This window comes from Crocuta crocuta, unplaced genomic scaffold (assembly GCF_008692635.1).
Source record: "Crocuta crocuta isolate KB4526 unplaced genomic scaffold, BGI_CrCroc_1.0 scaffold113, whole genome shotgun sequence".
NCBI lineage: Eukaryota > Metazoa > Chordata > Mammalia > Carnivora > Hyaenidae > Crocuta > Crocuta crocuta.
In genome coordinates, this window is record NW_027530368.1 from 355,701 (window position 1) to 380,229 (window position 24,529).

At 40.9% G+C, this 24,529-nt stretch overlaps 1 protein-coding gene across 1 annotated transcript in view; it reads left to right on the forward strand.

The window, feature by feature from the left end:
* The first annotated feature begins 21,271 nt into the window (after positions 1-21,271).
* EVA1A (eva-1 homolog A, regulator of programmed cell death) overlaps positions 21,272-24,529 on the forward strand; it is a 59,739-nt gene continuing 56,481 nt past the window's right edge. The window contains exon 1 of the mRNA XM_077766174.1: positions 21,272-21,337. The gene's annotated coding sequence lies outside the window, so the exon portion shown is untranslated. The remainder of the gene's footprint in view (positions 21,338-24,529) is intronic.

Here is a 24,529-nt window from a genome sequence, read left to right on the forward strand (position 1 = left end):
CTCAGAGGAATAGGCTAGATGTCAGGAATGAACGTAGTGTGTTGACATACTTAAAATTTGATAAAGGTGACATTTCAATTCACTAGGAAAATTATGATTGATTCAAGAAATGGTGTTGACCTAACTGGCTCTCATTCTGGCAGAAAAAAGCAAGGTAGATACCACCTCATACCATATGCAGCAATACATTTAATAAGGGCTTGGGTTAAAGATCTCACTCTAGGTAAACAAGCACATAAAATATTTGAAGAAAATTTAGTGGAAAATTCACTTTCAAATTTCCAAATTTGTATAGCTCTGGAGTAGAAGGGATATTTTTAATAATTGTGGAAATCCCCAGAACTGAAGGGAGAGAAAAAAGGACACATGCCTACACATTTTTTCCAAAGTTTAGGAAAAAAAAACCAAACACCATAAGGAAAGTCCAATGATAAACTATAGATTCAGATCAACATAGGCTGCACATATGAGAAGACATCATCCTTAATTTAGTCAAAGCTCACATAAATTGGTAATAAAATGGCAAAAGTCAATAGGAATATAGGGAGATGTGAACAGGCAATTCACAGAAAATAGATTTAAATGGAGTTGAAAAGGTTTGCTCAAAAGGAAGTTCGAATTTACTGATTTATTTGTCAGATTGGCAAAAATTAAACACCAATAACATCTTGTGCTTGAGAGAAAGTTGGAGGATGAGCACTTTCATACCTTGCTGGTAGGAGTATGGACCACTGAAATGTCCAGGAAAAATAATCTGGCAATGCTTATCAAAGTTCAAAGTGCCACCATTGACTCAGCAACCCCATTTGGGGCAGTTATTCCAGTAGATGTAAAAACACCCCCACCCAAAAATATGCACATGGATGTTTACAGAAGCACTCTTTGTTGTGGCAAAATATTGGCCAATGCATAGTTATCTATCAACAATAAAATAACTGAATAAACATGGTGTCTCCATGTTGTGGGATATTATGTAGCTACCACAAAGAGCTAGATTTATCAACATACTCATCTAGAGAGATGCTAATATATTAAGTGCAAGAGCAAGTTGCAGAAAGTGTGTATGCCGTGATCCCTTTTCATAAAAAATTCGAATAAGCAAATAAAACTTAACTCACAGGCCCATACTGTGCTTGCGTGTATTTATTCCAGCGTTGAGAAGCGTGTCTTAACAGCATGTGCTACCTCAAGGGGGTGGCATGAGATGGAAAAAATTTTAACTTCTTGTTTCTGTATTCTTGGCCTTTATGCTTATTATAAGAATCATGTTTTTGCTTTTTTAATTAAAAGCAATTGGATAAAGGCAATTTTAAAGGGAAAAAAAGGACAAAGTGTTTAAAATACTTCTATGACTCATTGGGCCCTCAGGATAAAGTCCGCTCTCTTTAACGGACTTACAAGTCCCCTGCGATCTGGTGTCCATATACAGCACCAGCCTCTTTTCCCTTTGTTTTGCCTTTCCCCTTCTGTTTTCCAGCTGTGCAGGCCCAGAAGCATTCCTGACCACACTACTCTCACCATACACCTTGGACCTCCTTCCCATGGGCTGGACAAAGTATCCACCTACCTATTCTGATAGCTTCTTGTACCTACATCCCTGGTGGTATTGTGGGCCTCCCCCTTACTCACCTGTTAGCTTAGTTATATTCCCAATGGATGGTAATTACCAAGAGGGCAGGAGTAGCATTTTTCATGGTGTCCCCAGTAACTTGTCTGCTCGTGGTAGGTGTTAAATACAATAAATGTTTGTCATACAAATAAAGGAAAGAAGGATGAAATGAATGAACAAACACTAGGCATTAGAAATACAAAGAAGAAAACATTGTGCCCTCAAAATTGCATGGTAGAGAGACAGGCCTGTAAACAGCCCAGTTATAATACAAGAAGATAATTATCATTATAGGATTGAGGGAATGCAAGCTACCCCAAATTGCCTAGGGGAAGTCTGGAAGATTTCACAAGTGAGGAAACATTTAATCAAAGATCTGAAGACTGAAAATTTACCAGGAAATAAGAGGATGGTGTGATGTTTCTGGGGCTAGGACCAGCCCCTGCAAGGACATGAACACATGAAGGCATATTCTGAAAGCTTTAAGTGATTTACTATTTCTTGAGCATCAGGTTCAAGGTCAGGGAAAGGAGTATATGAAAGAAGATAAATGGAAGCAGTTATGCTGGAACCAAATCATTCATGAAGGTCCTTGCAGGCCATGCCTGTGAGTTTAGAGTTTAGAGGGGGGAGTACTGTGGAAGGTTTAAGCAGGGGTGTGACGTGAGGGGGTTTAGATCACACTGGCAGAATGCAAAGGGTAAGTGAGGGTGGGGGCCTCAGATGATGTCAGATGAAGGGAGATTTGCAAGTGTGCAAAATAGGAAGGGGGTCAATATAGTATTCTTTTGGTGAAGGGACCAGGCTGAGCCAGGACAGAGACTGGGGCAATAAAAGGAGGTCAACTTGACGTGACGTGGTACTTGATGGTGGGCTGGCATGAGGACAGGGAGGCAGTCAACATGGACTCTCAAATTTCTGATTCGGCAGCTTGTTTCTTTTGTTCCAACACAGATTAGCAGAAGCCAGTCTGAGAAAGGCAGAAAATGGAGAACTCAGTTTGGGCCATGTTCAGATTATTCCTTTCCTAGGGCTGCTAAGTTCTGCAAACTGCATGGCTTCAAACAACAGAAATGGAATTCTCTCACAGATCTAGAGGATGGAAGTCCTCATCAAGGTGTGGGCTCCCTCTGAGACTCTGGGTGGGGTCCTCCCTTCCCCCTCCTCAGCTTCTGCTGGTGGCCATCAACCCTTGGCATCCTTGGCTTGCAGCCATGTCGGTTCATCTCAGCCTGTGTCCTCCTGTGGTTTTCCTTGTGTGTGTCTTCCTATGGCACTTTCCTTTTCATATGAGGACACCAGCCATACTGGATTAGGACCCACTCCAGTCTCATCTCAACTCGATTACATCTGCAAAGACCATATTTTCCTATAAAGTCACATTCATAGGTACTAGGAGTCAAGATTTCAGTCCTTTATCGGCAGGGTGGGGGGGACACAATTCAACCTGTAACATTGAGTTTGAAGGGCCATGGGACTTTGGGCGGTCCAGGCAGGAGACTTCTGGATAGATGGGAGTGAGGGCTCAGGGGAGATGCCCAGGCTGTATCTTTATTTAGAATCTGTCAGCAAAAGACCATGGCGTGAGGCGGTCACAGCAAGCAGGTGAGCGGTCTAAGAGAAACTTTGGTGGAGGTCATGTTTAAGGAGGTACAGGGGGCAGAGGATCCCATGCAGGAGGTGACTGAGAAGAAGGGCCAGAGCGTGTGGTGTGTGTGAGGGACTCTGTGGACGTGGCTGACAGCGAGCTGGCCTGTGCCCTGCCTTTGCCAGGAGCTGACCATCACCCACTGCAGTGCCAGACTGTGTTTCCTGTCGCCTGGTTCCTCCATGTCTGAATCTCTCCCCCACATCTGACATGGACTTTTTTCCTTATTCAGGAAGCCGTGGAGCCCTGGAGCCATCTCCTGAGGGAGTCAGCATGGACGTTACAAGATGTTGTTGGGACAGCCGCCTCCCTAAACTCAGCACTACAGTACAGCATTGATAAAGCAAACAAGGCCAGCTTGTTTGTGTTTTGCGTTTCTTCAGAAATGAGCTGGCAGTTTTGTAATAACACTGAGGAAATACACTTTACAACATCACCAAAATATTCCCATATGGCCATAAAAGTGTTGTCCAGAGTGTATACAGTCTTTCCCCTCCCATTGCGCACACCCACTCACCCGTAAGAGAGGCTGCAAAGCCAGCTTTTTGGTATCAGAGAAAGCTGCAGAGTCTCCAATGTGAGACTGAGAGTCCGGGCAGACTCCAATGACTCAGCAGAGGACTTTTGAGAAGTGTGCCTTTCAGACAGAGTAAGCAATAGAACGTGCTCTCCATGAGGGCAGGTCCTCCTTGTCTGGACTGTTCTCTGTTGGAGCCCCTGTGTCTGGTAGACTTATGGTAGACCCTCAACAAATATCCCTAGGCTCTGGGTGGCCTAGGATGTGAGCTGGGTGTCCACCCTGAGATCAGTAAAAGACTAACAAGCGATGCCCAGCCAAAGCGGGGCTCTCCCTTCACCGATGCCGGGTGAGCAGGCGATGTTCGCATGCTCTCCTTTTCCTCTGTGGGGCTCCAGCGGCCAGTGACCAGGCCTACTGCAGATCTGCAGTGCTGGGCTAACATTGCTCATTCTAGCAAGACCCATCTTCTCTGGCTCTGGAAAATGTATGACTGTTTGCATTGTGCCTTAATAAAAACAATGGCTAATACATATCAAGTGTCTGCTATGGATCAGGCTCCGGACTAACTGTTTAATATGTATTATTTCAAGTCGGTCTTGAAACAACCCTTTGAGATAGGTGCTATCTATATCACCATTTTAAAACAAATACCAAGTTTAAAATGATGAAGTTACTTTATCCGAGGGCTTGCAGCTAGAATGTGGTCCTGGGGGTGTTTGAATCCAGGCTGTCTGGGACTAGAGCCCACCTACTGAAGCCCTTTGGTTTGCTCGTGAGTTCTGCCAATCTCCTGTCGAGATTTCTTCTTCATTTACCGCCTGCTTAATTTAGGAATTATTGCCTAAGAGACGGGGCAAGAATGATGTGGACGGTTAGGAAGCCCTCAGGGCAGCTGCTCTCAGGTTCTAGGAATTAGGATACAAGTTTGGCTTTGGGGAAAAAAAAAACAGCAGAGAGTCTAGCGGGAAATGCAGACGGGCCTCAGAGCCCAGGGTCATTGCTGCCCCTTGAGCTCTGCATGTCTCTCAGGCTCTGTTAAACTGTCACTGCTTCCTAGCTTACAAAGGGTATGGACTTGCAGACTGGGCTTCTTTGTCAGTCAGCAAATTATGCATCAGATCCAGTGACTCATAGCCTTTGGGGATTGGCAAGGCCTTCAAAGATAATCCAGTTTGACTCTTTGATTTCACAGGTGAGAAGCCTGAGGCCCAAAAGGCAGAGCAAGGACTGTGGCAGATTAAAGATGGCTGCAAATTCTTTGACACTGCTCCCATTGAGAGCAGAACTATATCCCTTCCCTGGAATCTGGGCAGGTTCTGTGACCACTTAGCTAACAGAAAGCTGTCTAAGTGACATGATACCAGTTTCTGGACTCAGGCATTAAGATACTGGAAGTTTCTACTTCCTCCTCTGCGAACATGGACTCTTGGAACCCAGATGTCATGCTGGGAGGAAGCCCAAGTAGCACCCTAGAGACAGACACACAGAGAGAGGAATTGGGGTCCCTGGTCAACAGCCCCTGCTGACATTCCGCATTGTGTGGCCAACTTGGAAGTGGGTCCTCTAGCTCCGGCAAGCACTCCTTCCTGGAAACACATGGAACAGAAGAAACAGCCATATCTGCAAACCCCTGCCCCAAATGCAGATTTTGAGCAAATGAAATGCTTGTTGGGATTTTAAGCCACTAGGTTTGGGGCTGGTTTGCTGTGCAGCAAGAGGTAATCAGAACAAGAACCAGGTAGTAGGTGTTATGACCTTCAGCCAGTGTTTCTTTCACTCTATTGCATTGGTTCTTGTGGCTCCCTTTGGGTCACCTGGTGGCTCACCAGTCTCAGTGGTCTGTGAGAGTGGAAGGCTGGTGCATTACCTTGCACGAGGACTGCTGGACTTGAATGTCTTCAGCAAAAGTTACCAAAGTTACCATTACTGGAAAGTTTCTATTTATGCTAAAATTCCTGGGTGCAATATGTTATTTCTATTCTCTTGTTAAGCCAACCTGGGGATTCAAAATTCTTAAAATACTTACTCTTCACTTAACTCGATGATGCTCCTGGACCAACCTAATGTGTGTAAATAAAAGGAAAGAATCCGTTAGTCATTAGTGTTTTTTGCTAAATATTTATGGCTTTTTCCTCTTGTCATATACTAAGATTGCATTTCCCGGATCCCTGTGATTGAGTGGGACCACATAAACAACTCTGGCTAATGAGCAGAAGTGATATGTGTCACTACTGGGACAGAGCATTTTATTACAAGTGCAAAACCCTCCAGAATTCTCTCTCGACCGGCAGTGTTCTGGATGGTAGTTTTTTTTCTTTAATGTTTTATTTCTGAGAGAGAGAGAGGCAGTGTGAGCAGGGGAGGGTCAGAGAGAGAGGGAGATACAGAATCTGAAACAGGCTCCAGGCTCTGAGCTGGCTGTCAGCACAGAGCTCGATGCGGGGCTCAAACCCACGAACTGTGAGATCATGACCGGAGCCGAAGTCAGACGTTCAACTGACTGAGCCACCCAGGTGCCCTGGGATGGTAGTTGTTTTATCAGCAGCATCCCCTGACTGAGAATGACGTATAGGGCCTCCTTGCTGACCTACAATGGACACGTGATATTAGCAAGCAAAGAATTTTTATTGTTTGAAGTCACTGAAATTTGGGGAAGTTTGTATTATCACATCATCTAGCTAGCCAACGGATAGAGCCAGAGATGTTAGGCTTATCACTCTGAAGTCTGTGTCTACTGGGAAGGATATGCCCCATAATCAATTTGACTTTTCTGTTTTTCCTCTTTACAGACTTATTAATCACAAAGTTCTATTCCCTTTCTTGCATGAGTGAACACTTTTCCCCCTAGTAAACTTGTCAGGGACCTGTCAGTATTCTCAGAACAGCCAGTAAGTGTTGAAAACACGACGTTATCAGTTGAAAGGTAATAGCTTTTGTTTGCCTATCACATGGGACTCTGATAACGATGAATCCTCTACTTAAGTAGAATTAAGGGAAAATTCTACTTAAAGGTATAAAACAGATTGTGTAATATTGTCTTTTCAAGGGGCTGTCTTGTAAAAATAAAAAAAATAAAATAAAGGGCTGTCTTACAAGGCACGTTTCTTGACTTCTTTGAAAAGCCACTGGTGTGAGAGAATCCGTTTGCCAGTGAAATGAATGTGGGTTTCCCACACTCAGCAAAATTGTGCTCTACGTATTCAGATTTTATTTTTAGAGATAATTTTTCTCTCATTTTGTAGTAGGGATGCTGAGAACCCTATATTCAGAGAGAGGAAGTGCTGCGTTCTCTCCAGAGCCAGCTGAGGTGCTACATCTAAGCAGCTGCAACTTGCCATTGACCCTTGTTCCTTTGCTCAGGATGAGAACATGCACTGAGTAGGTGCTTTCTTTCATCTCGTTTGCAAAGATAGCCACCAATGCTTCATGGTATCCTAGGTGGTGGGTTTATTTTACTGGTTAACAAATAATTAAGTATCTCCCTACTTGATCTATATTTGAATTTGGTTTCTGAATTTAGAAGGTGTGATGTTTTATTCCAGTAATATGTGTATATATTCTGCTAATAGATAATTCACTTATTGCAAAAAATGCTGAAATCCCTCTTTGCTAACTCCCATTCCCTTTCTCTTTTCCAAGATCGGATTGCTGTCATCAGTTATATGTGTATCCCTTCACATTTTTATACACATGTTTGTGTATACACATATATGTGTATCTGTAAAATTAGGTGGTATTTGTGCACCTTAATTTGTTTTTTGTTTACATATATGGAATCTAGTGTACCTACTGTCTACAAATTTCTTTCTTCACTTACTAACATATCTTAGAAAGTTTTCCATGTAGGGGCACCTGACTGACAGTCGTTTAAGCGTCCGACTTTGGCTCAGGTCATGGTCTTGAGGTTTGTGGGCTTGAGCCCCACATCGGGTTCTGCACTGGTGCTGTGGAGCCTGCTTGGGATTCTCTCTCTTTCTCTCTCTCTCTGCCTCTTCCCTACTTGCTCTCTCTCTCTCAAAATAAATAAATAAACTTAAAAAAAAAGTTTTGCATGTCAGTATAAATAGAGAAATCTCATTGTTTTCTATTTAATTGTTTTCCATAACATGGCTGTGCCATAGTATATTTAATAATTTCTCTATTTAAAAGTATTAAGGTTATTTCCAAGATTTTTTATTACAAATAGTGTGGCCACAAACATCTTTAATATGTGATTTGTGCAAATATGTGAATGTTTCTTTAGAGTTCACACAGAAAGATGGAATGGCTTTGTCAAAAATCCGGGACTTTCATTCTAATAGATGCTCTTTAATTGGCCTTCAGGTGGCTGGATCATCACATAAGAACTGCCATTTCCCACTATTTTTGCCATCATTATTCTTAAGAAACTTTTATCTTAAAGGTGAAAATGATATTTTATTTGCATTTCTCCATTAATAGTGAGATTAAGCTGTTTTTATATTTTTATTTTTATAAATTACTTCTTTAGAATCTTGTCTCATTTTCCTATTGGGGTACTTGTCTTTTTAGTATTGATTTATTGGCATTCCTTTTATTTCCTCCATATTCTTCCTTTAACAGTTATATTCATTGCAATTATTTTCTGAGTATTTCTTTTAACTTATTTTGTGTTTGTTTTTTCTGGCTACCCCTTTACCTCTGTTTTCTATTAGGCAAGTTCTTGTATTCCTTGAGTCCGGTGCCTCTTTTTAAAGGTGTTAATTTTCCAGGGCACCTGAGTGGCTCAGTTAAGCGTCAGACTTCGACTCAGGTCATGATCTCAAGGTTTGTGAGTTTGAGTCCTGTGTTAGGCTCTGTGCTAACAGCTTAAGAACCTGGAGACTGCCTCAAATTCTGTGTCTCCCTCTCTCTCGGTCCATCTTCCAGATCACACTCTGTCTCTCTCTCTCTCTCAAAAATAAATAAATGTTAAAAAATTTCATAAAAAGAGTCCTGCCCCCCAAAATGAAGGTGTTAGCTTTCCTTCAATGTTTGAGGATTTGTAATTGTAAGCAATTGTCTACATATGGTCTTGTCTGTTAGCTGCATGGGACAGGGTGAGAAAGAAGCATTGCACCCTGCTGTACTTATACTCAAGTGCACTTAAGGCGTTGGCCTAGGAAGGAGCAAATTGCTGCGAGGTGTGTTCCCTTGCTAGTTAGACTTGGGCAGAAGAGCTCCTCCTACCTGCTGGGGGAAGAGTCTGCTTCTCTATCCAAGTACCTGTGCTCGTTGCTCATCTAGAAGTGCAGAGAGCCCTGTTGTTTGCTGCCTGATCCAAGTGGATCAGTCCAAGTGGGAGGCATGGGAGGAAGACGGGAAGATGGAAGATGGAAGGAGGAAGGATTCTATACACCCGGTAGTTCTTACAGTAAATGCTTAGGGAAGAATCCAGTTAGTGATTACAGGACCCTCCTTTTTTGCCCTCTTGTAGGCTGTGCCCTGTTCTTCCTTTGCCTTTTGTAGGCGCCCACTTCTGTGTGCATTTTGGTTGTGGTTTTCTCATTCAATCCAATCCTATCCATATTCCATGTTTTAGTGACCTTTTTCCTGATTTCTGGTCCTCTGACAGTACATCTTATTTTTCATTAAATTAAAAAAATATATTTAATTTTGAGAGAGAGAGCATTAGCGAGACAGGGGCAAAGAGAGAGGGGACAGAAGATCAGAAGTTGGCTCTGTGCTGACAACAGCAAGCCTGATGTAGGGCTCCAACTCACAAACTGTCAGATCATAACCTGAGTCAATGTCTGAGCTTGACTGACTGAGCCACCCAGATGCCCCATATCTTATTTTTCAGAGTGGATTATCCTTTCTTTATTTTTTTAATGTTTATTTATTTTTGAGAGAGAGAGTGAGAGATTGGAAGGAAGACAGAGCACGAGCAGGGGAGGGGCAACGATAGAGGGACACACCGAATCTGAAGCAGGCTCCAGGCTCTGAGCTGGCAGCACAGAGCCTAATGGGGGGCTCGAACTCATAAACCGTGAGATCATGACCTGAGTCCGAGTCGGACACTTAACTGATGGAACCACTCAGGTTCTCCGAGAGTGAGTTATGCTTTCTAAGAATTTGAAGTGAAAGCAGAAGTTGCCATGTGAGGCGCACCTGGGTGGCTGTCAGTTATGCACCCGATGTTGGCTCAGGTCATGATCGTACAGTTTGTGGGTTCGAACCCCAAGTCAGGCTTTGTGCTAATGGCTCAGAGCCTGGAGCCTGTTTTGGATTCTGTGTCTCCCTCTCTCTCTGCCCCTCTGCCACTTGCAATTTGTCTCTCTCTCCCTCTCAAAAATAAACATTAAAAAAAAATTTTTTTTTAAAGTTGCCATGTGAAATCTGTCATCCATCTTGAATTAGGAGATCAGAATTCATCCTACCTGATTTATATTGCTCTATTCAGTCAGATACTTCTGAAATATTAAATGCTTCTCTTGAGCAAGAGAACAGAGAACATAGGATGGTTTGTCTCATTAATGTAATATTCTCATCTACCCATAGTTTTTCTAGATTATTTACATAAGTTAAACAGGGTAGATAGAAGGAAGGAACCCAGACAGTGTAAAAAAAAATCTATCTTCAGATTTATCTCTGACAGTATTGTCTACTGGCATTTCCCCAAAGACCCTATCCTGACTTATAAGCTGCGTGTGCCCACTGTTTTTGAATATTATTTACATATTCACATCCTAGTCAGTTTTCAAGCTGCAACACATCTACAGCCCTTACTAATAAGTACCCTGGGAACAAAACTGTTCTCCAAAAAAGCTGGCCCAAATGAGACGGAAACAAACAGATCATAAATCTCAAAGAGCAGCCTTGGCTTGTGGCTTGTGGCTTGTGGCAATATTTTTGTAAGTTGCTCATGCCCATGACAAATATGTGCCCTTGCAACTTCTCCTTGACTGGTCTTTGCCTCCAGTGAACAGGGAATATCTTGCTCATGGACGGTGGGCCTTGGCAAACAGCCCTTATTTCTCCTTTCCATCTTGTTCCCTTTTGAGCCCGGGACAAGAGAAAAAAGGACCAACTCTCAGTGAATTTCAGTCAATGTGCTATTTGGTCCTGGGGTGACGTGGGGTTTTGCCCCTCCCTACTGACATACAGAGTACCTTGGGAAAATTCAGTTCCATGTCATAGATGGGCCACCACAATGAAGAGTAGGACTGGAATCTACATTTACGTTAAAAGAGAAGATAGGTGTCTGCAAGATAGTTTCCATTAATCCATCAGGAAATTTTCTCCTGTGAATGTTTGTATAGGTTTTCTTACACAATAAGAAAGAGAAAGTAAACAAAGCTGAATTTTCTTCAGGACTGTATCTTGAGAAATAGTTGAATAAGATGGAGCAGAGAATAAAAGTTGATTTGACTTAACATAGTCAGAAGAGGTTAACTGGCTTTGTTCTCAGATCACCAATTTGAGGAAATTGACTATATCCTGAGAGACCCCATTTATCAGGCTCTCAATGGCTCAGAAAATTTTATATCCTTGGTGAAATGACAAGACACGAACACACTAACCTTGAAATTGTAGGGGGAAAAAGTCAAGAGGACCTCTAATTTATTGAAGGAAGTAAAGACATTCAGATTCAAATTGGACATATTTTTCCTTATCAAACTGCTGTGAATTCAGAGGGAATACAGATTTGTAGAAATTGTAGATATTTTGATGGAAATGAATTCATGGTATTAAAAGAAAGTCTCAGATTTATAAAATGCATATGAATCATTATTTATGTTTCTGTAGCTGATCTTGGAATGGAAACTTCAAGATATTCAGAACTGCTGAACATTAGCTTCCAGCAGACTGACTATTTGGGTTAAAAGTGTATTGTATCCACTGGGAAGAAGTCATAATTCTGAAGTTCTGGAGACGGGGATATACATGCTAGACTCAACTACAAATATATCCCATAGGCTTGATAACAACGTAGCCTGTTTATACCATTTCCATAATTAACAGGGATGAAATTTAACTCAGACTAGTAACAGGCCTTTAAATGTTTTATGGAAACAAAATTTATTAAAATATGTTTTGATTTGCTTTGGTATTAGAGCTAAGAAATCCCATATTTCTGGCTAGCAAATGGATTATCTGTAAAACCTACGTACAATTCATATATATCTGTGGCCCATCGGAAAATAAAATGCCCAGCTGGATGGGGTATCTTTGGAGGGATTCTGACTCCTGGCTGGTCTCCACAACAGTTTTGGGACTCCTAAATGCCTGAGGATGATTGTGCAAGATGGGTATTGTTTGGTGCTGGTATCATTTGGCCAGAATTTCCCCCATATAAATGGGATGATGCTCTCTTTCATCTTTGAGCTTAAGGTTCTGTTTTCATCAGCTTTCTGTAAGGAGCCCTCATCAGGGGAAATGATGGGCTCGTGCAAGCAAAGGCCGTCCATGATATAATGCAATCCCCGCATGCTTTGTGCTCTTTTTTTGCCTGTGGCGTTTCAGCTTCCTGACTTGGATTTTTCTTGGTCTTTTTTGCATGATGATTGTTGCATGATGCATTTTTTGGTAGTAACACTTAAATCCTTGTTCTGGATAAATGCCATCCTTAAATATGTTTTTCAGCTTGGATTATTGCCACACTTATTTTACAAACATTTGACTGCACCAAAATGTAATATTAGCTTTTTGTCCAAGATCTGTGACAGATTCTAATCCCCCTCGTCCCCCGGCTTTGTTTTCCATCTTTATATATGGGACACTCATCTCCCATTGAGATATCTTTGGCATACTTTTCCATCTTGCTGCCTTCTTGCCTCTAAGCCATTTGTGACTGCTTAGAAACATGCAGACAGGTTTTTTTTTTTTTCAGTTCTAATGGATTAAGCCATAGTTTGTGTTTTTAAAAAAATCCTTATGAGTGGTTTTATGCTGTGCAATCTTCAGACATTAATTTGCAGCCTTTCAGCATTCTATAGTCAGGCAAAGCCTGGGGGGAGAGGGGAGTGGTTGTTGGCCTCTAAACCGTTGACAAAATGAAACTAGCTCAAATCTTTTCATGTTTTTTTTTTATTATGAAAGTAATATAATACCTATTAGAGAAACAGAAAAAGAACCCAGTATCCAGAGAAAATGTGTATTCATTTTGCATGTCTTTTTTTCTATCCACTTAAATTGCATAGCAGTTGGGCCTCTAACTCAGATTTGTATCCAGCTTTTAAATTTCATATTACATCATAAATATTTCCTTATGTTAATATTAACTTCATAAACATGTGCAATGGCTTCAAGACATGTAGTCATAGAGATGTACCATAATTTAACAGCTCCTATATTGTTGTTTCCCAATTTTCATGAGCATTCATAATGATGTAACGAACATCTTTGTGCACGCAGCTTTTAAAAATTATTTTACTAGGCTCGTAGTCTGCTGCCTGGGAGTAGACTCAAAACTCCAGAAGAAGTCTCTCCAGCATGAAGTTCAAATATTTAAAAGAGTAAAACAGGAATATGAAAAACCTCTTGTATACCCTTAGTACATTTAACAAAAGAAACTGACATAGGTGCCATTCACTGACTAAAATATAGACTTTTTCCAGATGTCCCTAGTTGTTTCCTGATGTCTTTTTTTTCCTGTTCTAGGAGGGAATCCATGACACCCTATAGAGTTGAGGATTCAACTTTTAAAACATGGTGATAGGGGGCACCTGGGCGGCTCAGCTGGTGTCTTACTCTTGATTTCTGCTCACATCATGATCTCACAGTTCATGAGTTTGAGTCCTGTGTTGGCCTCAGTGCTGACAGTGTGAAGCCTGCCTGGGATTCTCTCTCTCCCTTTCTCTTTGTCCCTCCCCTACTCTCTCTCTCTCTCAAAATAAATAAATAAACTTAAAAGAAAAACATGGCAGTAGTAGTTCATTCAGGAAAAAGAGCTGGGTTGTGTGTTTTCTGGGTCCTTGCATAGCTAATAATGTTTTCCTGACTCCTACTCATAAATGGCAGCTTTGTGGGTGGGATTCTTGAGTCACAATTTCCTGCCTGTTTTCTTCCTTTAAGCATTTTAATATAATTATCATGTTCCTTTTACATTTCTTTTTCTTCAGTCTGATCACTCTGAGTCCCTTGAGTTTTTCTCCTGTAATCTGGTTCCTCATATGATCTGGCTCCTTGTGCGATATTTGGCAAAGCTTCGCAACTCTGATTCTTTGCAGCTTGTCAGAACTTCAGTGGTGGTTTGCTGTCTAGCACTGGATCCAAACTCAAGAAGTCTCACCAATGCAACGTACAGTAGATTTTCTACCACTTCCATCTTCAACACGGAAGTTTTGGCTTTTTGACATAGCTCATGATTATGATACCTCCTTTAGCGGCTGTATCTCTTTGTTGACTCATACTGAATGTCTCTTCAAATAAAATGTGAATACCAAATAAAAAGTTGGCAATAACATGAGAAAATGTTTATAATATCATATGAATTTGAATAGTGCCTGTTTAAATAAAATAAAATGCATGAGTTATTTATCTCTCTTAATCCATGCATTCTCAATGGGAGTGATTAGTGGAAAAGTCTCTATGTTTCAATGGTTTGTGGCTCTCCAAAGCTCAGCCCTACCCAACAAAATCTTATTCCTTAGTATTTAATTTCTTTTATGGAGAGATTAAATCACATTAAAATGTTTTCCTTAGGGGAGGTGATAATGAAAGTTATACAGTTGTTATCTTCAACAAAATATAGATTGTCCCAATCTGATAAATTAATTTCCTATCTAGGGAGGCCTAAATGAAAACCTTTACTATGAATTGACCCAAACCATCAATAAATAATAAACTATAAAACATGACAGCATCTTGGTTATAAACAAAATTAGTCCCTTGGTATGGTTATTAACAGACTAAAGGTCCCTCCTCATAGGTAACATGATATCATTTTGAACACATAATGCAAGATTCTGCTGTAATAAAATGAAGACAGATTAGGGTTAGTGGTAGTTCCTTCATTTATCAAATTAATGACCCAAGTTAATAGTAAATGAAATGAGTCTGGAACCACTATTAATGTATCTTTCCTAGTCTTTAATGATCATTGTACTCTCTCTCAATGTTTATAAATCATCATCACCTTCATCACATCAGCATCGCCACTACTTTTTATTGAGCAACTGGTATGTGTAGGTTCAATGATGAATGTCTTACCTTCATCTGCTTATAATCTTCATAAAAATCCTGTGGAGTAAGTATTAATAATCTCATTTTACAGAAGAGGAAACAAAGGCTCAGAGAAGATAAGCAGAGTTTCAACTTCATACTTCTCTTAAAGGGTGAAGCTGGCTTTCAAGGCCTGCCTGGTTTCAAAACTCATGAAAATTGCCTTTCATTCACATTGTCATATTTTTATTTTCATAGTCACCAATATGTTCTAGACTCCTTCTAATTGGCATAATTCCTGAGATTCACTTTTCTCCCTGTTTGAAAATTTGGATATTACTTTATTAATCTCCACTTTGATTTCTTGGAAACTACTAACTACTTCCTTGATCATATTCTGCGTGTTCCTTCAGCAAACTGGCCTGGTATAGATTTGGGCCAGGAGAATTAACTTTTCTCAATTGGAACCAGCTTACCATTGCCAGCACAATTAGAGTTAGAATTTAGTACAGAAAGAGTTTGGGAACCAGCTAGTTTAGGTAATGAAATCCTTTGGGAATGAGCATTTGCTAAAGAAAAAAAAGCCCTCCTTACTCATCCTGGCTCCAAGGGAATTCTGCCAGGCGAATGCATGTTCTAGTTTCGGAGTTAGTATGGCTGAAAATGTAATGACTCACTTGACTCTTTCCTGTGTGAAGCCCTGGTCAGGTTTTCCTGTTTTTCCTGGGCATTGACGTGGTCATGGTCAACATGTGAGGTAGGCAGTTTGTGGGGAGCGGAAGACTCCTTTAAGGCAGTTGACGTTGATAAGTTTGTGGCAGTCAGCATGGCTCATGCAGGATATGGAGTCCTCTGACCAATTCTGGGTCACCAATTCCATTATGGCTGTCTTCTCTTAGAAATCCTGAGGCTTCTAGGTTAGGCCAGCTTGTGTTTGGTGCTACCCTATTTGGCTCTCAGTGCATCTTAAACATAGGGAAGAATTAAAATATTTTGATAGATTCATGTGTTCTGATAGAAAGGGCAACAGGCCTTTGATTTCTTGATTGGGGGAAAATACAAAAGAACTACAGAGAATGAACATTAATGTGCTCAACTCCAAAAACCAATAAATGGAAACTTTTTGTCAAATTTGCTTTCATTTCTTTTTCTTTTTAAGGAGATAAAACATCACAATAAAGTTGAAGTGTCTTTTGCTCATCTCCCTACTTCCATTCACCTCCTTCCCTCCCCAGAAGCAAGGACTACCATGAATTTGTCATGTATAAATGTACACACATATATATCCACAAACAATATATCCTTGTTTTTCACAAAATGTACAGAAATGGTCTCATATGGTACATAGCGTTAGGCAACTTTCCCCACTCAACACTGTATTATTGAAATTTATTTTTGCTGACATATAAAAAATACATATAAATAAAATATAGAATATATAAAATACATATAGTAAAAATTCAGCTGCTAATTGTTATATTTTATTATTTATATCAGTACTTACCTATTTTCTATTTTAAATTTTAAAATATTTTTTAATCTGTTTAAAAATTAAAAAAAAATTTTTTTTGAGAGACAGCACACATGAGTGGGGGAGGGGCAGAAAGGGGGAGGGACAGAGGATCTGAAGCGGGCTCTGTACTGACAGTAGAGAGTGATGTGGGGCTGGCACCCATGAACCATGAGGACATGGCCTGAGCCAAAGTCGGATGCTTAACTGACTGAACCACCCAGGCACCCCTATCTATTTTCCTTCTGATGTACATTTGGGGTGTTTTCAATATTTTATGATTGCAAACAGAGCTCCCTTCTAGAGTGTAGGGGTAGGACTTCACCTGAGGTATTAAGCTGGAGTTAGAAGCAGTGGGTCTTCACTTTCCACTTTCCAATTTTTATGGAACAATTCTCCAAAGTGGTTGAATCAAATATTACTTACATTTGTAGTTTTTAAGAAGTCCTGTTTTTCTTTACCTTAGCCAAAAGGAATATGTAAGACTTTCAGCTTTTTGCTAAAAATTTTTTTATTTAAAAATTTTTTTAATGTTTTATTTATTTCTTTTTTTTTTATGTTTTATTTATTTCTGAGAGAGAGAGAGACAGCGTGAGCAGGGGAGGGTCAGAGAGAGAGGGAGATACAGAATCCGAAACAGTCTACAGGCTCTGAGCCACCTGTCAGTACTCGGGGCTCGAACCCACGAACTGTGAGATCATGACCTGAGCTGAAGTCAGACACTTAACGGCCTAGCCTAGCCGACTGAGCCAGGCAGGCACTTCAAGACTTTCAGCTTTTGTCCTATTGAAAAATGCTAAATGGAAGCTCAGTGTTGTTTTCATTTTCCTTGTACTAGTATTTCATATGCTAATCATCTATTTATGTTATTCTGTGAATACCAGGAAGGAACACTTATCCCTCTCAGTAAAGTGGCCTTTATTGTACTGAAGCTGTAGATTTGATTTAATCAAATTAAACAGGATTTTATGATTTATGATTTTTATATTTTGTTTAGGAGTTCCTTCCCTTTCCAAAGCCATTGTTATTTTCTCAATCAATCTGGAATTTATTTTTTGAATGGTGTAAAATGGAGGTTCAAAGGCATTTTCTAGCTGTAAAAATTTCTATATGGAAGTCAAGTTGTCTCAGTTCCATTTATTAAATAATCTTTTCCCCAGTGATTTATAATGCCTCAATCTACTTTATAACAAGGACTGTAATATGTCTACTTTATACTGGGTCTATGTTCTTTATTCTATTCTTTATCCTATTCCATTGATCTGTTTGTCCATCTCTGGGCTGTTACTCTTGCTGTCTTACTTTACAGTAAGCCTCTATAGCTTGTAAGGTAAAATCTTTGTTCCGGAATTATTTTGGCTACATCTTGGCTTTTTGTTTTTCCGTATGCAATGTAGAGGAAATGTGTCCAATTCAATGAAAATGCCTATTGAGATTTTGATTAGAATTGCATAGAACTTACAGGTTAAATTGATAAGAATATTGTACCAGATATCTTCTACTTCTTCTTTCAAAATTACCCTTTCATTATTTTTTTTAAGTTTATTTATTTTGAGAGAGAGAGAAAGCAGGAAGGGGCAGAGAGAGAGGGAGACACAGAATCCAAAGCAGGCTCCACACTGTTAAGAGCTCAGTTTCTCAATCTGTAATATGGGAATAACAAGAGCAGTTTGATAAGAACTGTTATAAGGAATTCATATATCTAGCCATATATGTATAATATATTCTAATGATATATTATAAAATATTATAATGATATATAGGTAGCCCTATATATAGGTTATTAAATAAATGAGTACAATATCCAAAGAGTTAAGGAACAGAATAATATCCATTATTTATATCCAAGGATTTGTGAAACAAAAACAATTCTGATATGAATCCTGAACATAGGAGAATCTTGACATAGGAAAAAAAAGAATCAGAAGTCCTGAAAATGTCAGTATATTCTCTGAAAATTAAAATACAAATCAATACATAAGATAAGCTCTAGACTGGAAACTCTTTAGAGATGATGAATTGGGATATGGTATGGTAGAAATCACACAGAAATCTATAGAGCTAAAGAGATAAAAATAATAGATGTCAGAAGACAGTAACACTTTTAAAGTTATGAATGAATATCTCTGCCAACCTAGAATTCTGTACCCAAACTATTGTACAGAGGAGGAGAGAAAATAAAGATATTTTCAGAAATAGAAAAAGCATGAGTACTTACCTTTCATAGACCCTTGGAGGAAGAGTTACTAAAGGATATACTTCAGCAAGAAGACATATAAATTCATACTAATGACATGGGACGGAGGAAATGAGGCTAAGAGAGAAGAATTTATTGGTAAATCTAATGAAATAATTTGGAGAAGTTAAAAAGATGAAACTAATATAAGAAAGTAGTGGATTTCAGTGAGGAGATAATACATGTAAGGCCTTTCTCTTCTTCTTCAAGATGTGGATGGGTGACTATCACTTGGCGTAGGGCCATAGGCACTCCCCTTTAACAAGACGCAGTCCTAAGTGTGGTCTCAGCTTTCAGAGGCCATGATTCATGAGGAGAGCCCAGCTCTGGTGTTTCATTAGGCACAGGGTGCTTTTAAGTCTCTTCACCCTTCAGGAGTTGAAATTGCTTGTCTTAGTTAGCTCAGACTGCTATGTTAAAACACCACAGGATAGGTGGCTTTAGCAACAGACATTTATTTCTCAGAGTTCTGGAATCAAGATCAAGGTGCTGTTATGCCCAGACCGCGATCTCCCCAAAATCCCACGACCAAGGAGTCCGAGTCACGTATGCAAAAGCAAAGGGCGTTTATTCGGGCTTAAGCTTGGGCTCCCAGACCTCACCAACACAGTGGATCCATGCTGAGAGCCCCAAGCAAAGGCAGAGTAGGGTTTTTATGGGGTTTGTGACGGGCGAGTTACAGAAGTTGTAGCAGGGGAACAGTGATCCAATCATAATTATTCAATATTATTGACAGCGGGTTTAACCATACACATTGTCTAGAGTATTCGTTACTTTTGGCGGGATCCAATTACAACATTTTAAATTCAACCAATTACAGAGCCAGCCTAGGGTCTTGTTTGGCGACTAATGGGTTAACTTTAACATTAGGTAACAGGGTCCTATCTATAGTTTCTATCTATAGGCCTCTCCCTCAGTAATGTGGAGGGTGGTCGCTGGCCTTTCCTGATTGGGTGTTGCAAGGGTAGTTTCTCCTGCCTTGGGCAATGTGTAACTGCCTGATAGTTTCTATCAGGGAAGCTGGAATTTAGGCCTTCTAGTTTAGAGGGGAAACTTAAAGCCTGTCATGGAGTCAGTTTGGTTTAGACGTTTAGACTTGTGTCCTTACAGTGCCAGCAGATTCTGTTCCTGGTGAGGGCTGGCTTTCGGGCTTCAGATGGCTGCCATCTCACTGCATGCTACATGACCTCTTTGTGTGCTTCTGGAGATACTGAGCAGCTCTGGTTTTTCTTCTTTTAAGGACATTAATCCCATTGTGGGGACTCCACCCTCCTGGCCTCAGCTAAACCTAATCACCTCTCAAAGTTTCCACGCCTAATACTGTCACATGGGGATTAGGGTTTTAACATATGAATTTTAAGGGGAAACAAACACTCAGTCCATCACATCCCTAAAGGGCTAGGATTTTAACCCTCTCTGTCCTTTTCTAGATTCATAGGTTTATGGCTTCAGCCCCTGTTCATTGCTATCTCATTTTTGTTTGTGAGCATGCCTTATCTTACTTAAAAACATTTAGGAGCACCTGGGTGGCTTAGTCAGTTAAATCCATCTGATTTCGGCTCAGGTTATCATCTCACAGTTTGTGAGTTCAACCCCCACATCAGGTTCTGAGCTGACAGAGCCTGCTTTGGATTCTGTGTCTCCCTCTCTCGCTGTCCCTCCCTCCCTGCCACTCTGTCTGTCTGTCTCTCTAAAAAATAATAAACATGAAAAAAAAATTTAAGAACATTTAAAAACTGTTTTTACTATCTTTGGAGCAGAAGGGAGAATTTCAAGCCAAACTTGCATAGTACTATGCATGTTTCATTGACTGAAACCCCCCCCAAAGTTTTGGCTGGATTATCTGTGGTCAGCTCAGCATCCCCACCACCCACTTCTACCCACAGATTCCCTGCATCACCCAAGGAGAGGCCAGGGATGACATTTCCCAGAGTTCCCTTCTCTTTATGATCCCAGGGTCATGTTGGCCACTGAGAGGCATTTGCAGGAGCTTGGAAGGCAGAGGAGCGGAAAAGTCCACACTCACTGGAGGCCGATGTGAAGTTCTCGGCAGCTGTGGGTACTCTTCTATGAACGAACCTCTCAAGTACAGTATTCAGTTGCAATTGCCAACAGTAGTCTCTAGAAAATCTCTTGCTTCAGAGTTGCTGGCTAAGATGGATGGTAGGAATTTCTCAAAGTTTTCTGATATCTGAAGCAGCTTTTCAAGTAAGCTCTTCAGACCTTCTTAAGATGGTGATGCAGGCTGAGATCATCACAAATAGCCTCCTTGACCTTTGCTCCCTTGCGTTGCAAACATATGTGAAAGCCTCAAATGCCCTGCTTTAAAGCCTTTATTATGTAGAGTGGATCAAGGAATATGGTAGCCAGCCCTTGAGATAGGCCCATGATTGCTTTCTCTTGGTATTCATGATTTCACAACTTCATGGAGTCCTTTCCAGCCTCAATCAGGGATGGCTCTGTAACCCACAGAGTCAGGTGGGAGGGATGTTGTATGACTTCTGAGACAGTCATAAAAGGCGTTGCAGCTTCTGTGTTGACATTTTGGAGGTCTTGCTCTGGAGAAAGGCAGTTTTCCAGTCACCAGGACATTCAAACAGCCCTCTGGAAAGGCCTACCTGTTGGGGAACTGAGACGCCTACCAATAACCAGCATCAGTCTGCCAGCTGTGTGAGTGGAGTGAAGCCTTGGAGTGGACCCTCCAGTCCCAGGTAAGTCCTCAGATGACTTAAACCCCAGTCAACCTCCTGAGAGACCCCAAGCTAGTACTTCCCAATTGAGCCACTTCCAAATTCCTGGCCCCCAGAAATCATGAAAAATAATAAATGGTTATTGTCATGTAAGCCACCAAGTTTTTTTTTGGGGGGGGGTGATTATACAGAAAGAGATAGTTTCTATTTCCTGATTTCTCCCTTATTTAAAAACTTTTCATTCTTAACTTTCCTATACTGTTTTATGTACCTATACAGTCACTGAATAATGGAGTTAAACTCATTGCCATTTTTTTGCTTGGACTTGACATGCCCAGATAGTTTGCTGTGTGTGTGTCTCTGTGTGTTAAGTAGACTCTATACCCAATGTGGGGCTTGAACTCATGACCCTGAGATCAAGAGCTTCATGCTCTACTGACTGAGCCAGCCAGTCATCTCAGCTTCTGGTTTTCAAACCAGCTGCCAATTTCCAGCTAGAAGTGTTGTTTGTATTTCCCAAGATTAGCAGCATGCCAATTGCTTATTCTTTTTGCAGGAGGAAGATGGCAGGTTTGAGACGGGTCAGATGTGACTGGTTGAATCCTATCTTTACTAGTTTTTATGGCTGTATAATCTTAAGCACATTACTAAAATTTTCTGTATTTTAGTTTTCTTGACTTTTAAATATGAATAATAGTATCTACCACACAAGTTTAAAAGCAGGTTAAATCTTAAGAGTATATTAAAAATTTATAACATAGTGTCTGGCACAGTGATCATTTACTAACAGTTTTGATGATGATGATGATGATGATGACAACGACAGTGATGACAAAGTATACTCTTTGGTGTTTGGCATTCGAGGCCTCTCATAAGTACTTCCTGTTTCAATTATCTATTGCTATACAAGGTACCACTCCCAAATTCGTATCTAACAGCATGGGCCATTTTATTATTTCTTACTCTTCTGTGGGTTGGCTGGGATCACTTGAGTGGATCTTCTGCTCCATATGGTATCAACCGCAAGCATCTGGGGGCTAGACTGGGTTGAGATATGCAAGATGGCTCACTCACACGGCTAGTCCTAATACTGTCTGTTGGCCAGGAGCTCAGTTGGGGATTTGATCAAAGAGTCTACACATGGCTTCTTCATATGGCTTGAGCTTCTCACAGCATGGTGTCTGGGTTCTGAGAGACAGTGTCTTAAGAGCCAAAGTTCCAAGAAGCAGGAAGAAAAAGCTGCTGATTCTCTTAAAGGCTAAGTCCCAAACTAGCACCGCATGTTTCTGCTACCAGCCCAGATTCAAGAATAGGAGAAGTAAAGTCTACCTCTCCATAGGAATAGTGACAAAGAATTTGCCATCATCTTTAATCAACTGTATTCCCAACGTCCTTTCCAAATATCTCCCAAAACTCCCCTTAGGGGATCCTAAATATCTTAAGTCTATTAGCATTTCCAAAATATGTCTTGTTCTTTGCCTCTGTTCAGAGAAAGTCCACCCCTCTCCATAAACCTTTCCCTCAGATACCTCTACCCTCTGGGGGACCCTTAGAACTGATGTTCAGGATCAGCCATTGATTAGTGTCTCCTGCATAGTTTTATGACAACACATGTGCCTGTTACTCGCAGACTTGAAGACTAACGTATGTAGCCACCCACTGAGTGTGTTTTTCTACTCCTTGGTTTCTCTGTGTGCCTGGTATAAAGTTTTGCCATTAATCAGCGCTTAGGATTTTTCTGATTTTAATGATAGGTTGTGAGGAGACAGTGGTGATAGGGAACTGGCATGTATTGAGCACTTAGAGTTCAGCATGATGTGATACACACATCACTTTATACCTTTTCCACGACTGTCCTATAAAGTAAGCATTATCATTCCCATCTGACAGCCAAGGAAACCGAGTACTAGCCTTACATCAAACCGAGTAAGGGGAAGAACCAGAACTGAGTGCAGGTCTGTTGGACGACAAGGCCCTTATCTTTCACTGGTATTGTCCTGCCTACAACTTCCTTGAAATGAAGCTATCTGGGAAAAGAGGGGAAAACTATGTAACTGCAGGCTGTGGTTTTTAGAACATTTGAACCATAAACTCCCCATGGAGAGGGCATGTTGTCAGCCTCTCTGCGTGCAGGCATTTACCACCGCCTGGGACCCAAGCTAAACATTAACCCACGCCAGCTCTGCTTTTTCTTTCCCTTTGCAAACTGTCATGCCTTCCAGTGGCTTTGGTCATAGACCCTCTCTTTTATTATTCTCTTTTAAACAGCTTCTGGGCATCGTGATGACATGTTTGGAAACACCGTGGCATATTTGTGGTGACTAAACCTTGCTAAAATGCCTGGGTCCTCAGCTTCTACAGCCTCCCTGGCTCCAGCATCACCTGGGAGCCTCTACTTCATGCCTCCATTTGAGGAATCTCAAGGGCGTGCTTGTGGCTCCTTCTCCCCAGCCTCGGAGGGGAAGAAAAAATTGCTGGCCAGGCATTTCCAGAGGGTTTCACGGGGATCAAAGAGAGAAAAGCAAACACTGAGGGAAAATGTGCTATTTATTCTTGGAACAAAGTTACATTGGCAGCTTTCTCCTCACCAGTAATGCTTGTTTTCCTGAAAGGATTACACACGCGTTTGCTTCCTCCCACAGGATTTAACCACCACTCAGCTCATGACCTGCAACTTCTACCTCCCGCCCCCTCCCAGCCATGCTCTCTCCCAGTTTTCTCACAGGCTGGGCAAAAATTAAAGAGATTAAAATCATCCATGAGAGAAAGTGGGTTAGTGCAGCTGCTGTAAATGCCCGTGTCAGCAATCCAAGTCAGCAGCTCAAATAAACTTGGCCATGTGAGTGGCATCCTGGGCCACAGACGGGGACGATCCCAGAGATTTTTAATTCTCCCTTCCTGAGGCAGGAATAAGGAGGTTTAGTCTGAGTGAGGAGGGCTGCCAGGTGGAGGTGTCTTTCTTTGGGAGAGCAAATTCATTCTTGTTTTTCACGGGAATTTCTGCTTTTAATTAAGTGATTAAACAAATTCATTGAAGGTTATATGGCAGAATAATGTATTGAGGTATTCTTTTGTTTCGTGTTCTTTTTCCTGTATTCTTCTTTCCTTTGCCTCAAGAAGGTAGGAAGACCCTGGTGTGTGATTGTTTTGGGGGGGCCCTTGTCTTTGAAAACAGACTTTCTAACAGAAGACATCCTTATTCCTATTTTTTTG